The 1260-nt window shown below is 41.0% G+C and overlaps 1 non-coding gene across 1 annotated transcript; it reads right to left on the reverse strand.

Annotated features, from left to right (window-relative positions):
• Positions 1-854: 854 nt before the first annotated feature.
• Positions 855-942, reverse strand: trnay-gua (transfer RNA tyrosine (anticodon GUA)). Its single transcript is given in 2 exon segments — positions 855-890; positions 906-942. It is a non-coding gene; the product is annotated as a tRNA-Tyr (tRNA).
• Between the last annotated feature and the right edge of the window lie 318 nt (positions 943-1260).

Here is a 1260-nt window from a genome sequence, read left to right on the forward strand (position 1 = left end):
GCCGGGAGCGACCCAAACTCAGCTACAAACTGCTGGAAGCCGTGGATCCACTGACACTATTAAATACTCCCGGACTCCTGAACTCACCTGTTAGCTACCTGGATAATTAGAACCGGAAGCTTAACCGCTGCTTTCCCACGTGTGGGTTTAAGCTTCAGGTGGAAAGATCTCTAGAATGAATTCAGGAAAAGTTTCAGCAGATGCTTTAGTAGACCTTCAAAGAACCTGTCAAGTTACTGAAGTTCTGAGTATTTAAATGAATTAGAGTCTTGTTTCCATTTATTTTTATTTTTTCTTAACTTCCTAGGACCTGGCGTCCACATATGTGGACATCACATTTTTCGGTGTCTTCACCATAATACTTTGGCACTTTGAATTGCGTAGTGTATGAAATTATAAATTTGCCTTGCCTTGTCTTGCCTTACTTAATTCATAACATAGTGTTAATAACATAGTGTTAATTCAACATAGTGTCTGTGATATTTCTGGTAACACACAAATGCACCAGTGGACTTTGGAAAATCAGCATGTTGAGACAAATGTCATCTCAGTGTGGGACATAAAGCTGTACAGCTGTTTAACACAACTAGATTCAGTTCAGTCACATTTAGAGTATTAGAAGGAAGTAAACACACTGTAGTTAAGGTTAGACCCTGTGTAACAACAGGTGCACTAGACAATACAACACAAATCTCATTCCCAATGTGACTTGAAACAACATGAGAATGTAATTTAACAGCATAACTTAGCAGCATTATGACGTTACAGTAAATAGACTGAGGCTGCAGTTAAAATAACATCATGGCTCTGCTTTGTTTTTGACCATCAGATCAGACACCAAACCAAAACCACATTCCTTCAAGCCGGAGTTGAACCAGCAACCTAAGGATAACTGCTATTTCAACCTACAGTCCTCCGCTCTGCCAACTGAGCTATTGAAGGAAGCACACAGTGGTTTGGTGTTGAACTTTTCCACAGATGCATAAACTGACACTTAACTACACATTTGATACCAAAGCTCTTTTCTTAACTGCAGGATAACTGTCACTTCAACCTACAGTCCTCCACTCTACCAACTGAGCACCTTGGACAGCATCAACAATGCTGCAGTTTCATTGGCTATGACTCCTATATACAACTGGCCCCTGTGTGGAAGGCAGCTATGCTCACCACTACACCACCATCACTGTGTCCAAAGTTTTTACTACTCTTCTGAGGTATTTTCCATCCACCTCATCTGTTCTGCTCCTTGGCTCCTGT

The sequence above is a fragment of the Mastacembelus armatus genome, unplaced genomic scaffold, assembly GCF_900324485.2.
Source record: "Mastacembelus armatus unplaced genomic scaffold, fMasArm1.2, whole genome shotgun sequence".
Classification (NCBI taxonomy): Eukaryota; Metazoa; Chordata; class Actinopteri; order Synbranchiformes; family Mastacembelidae; genus Mastacembelus; species Mastacembelus armatus.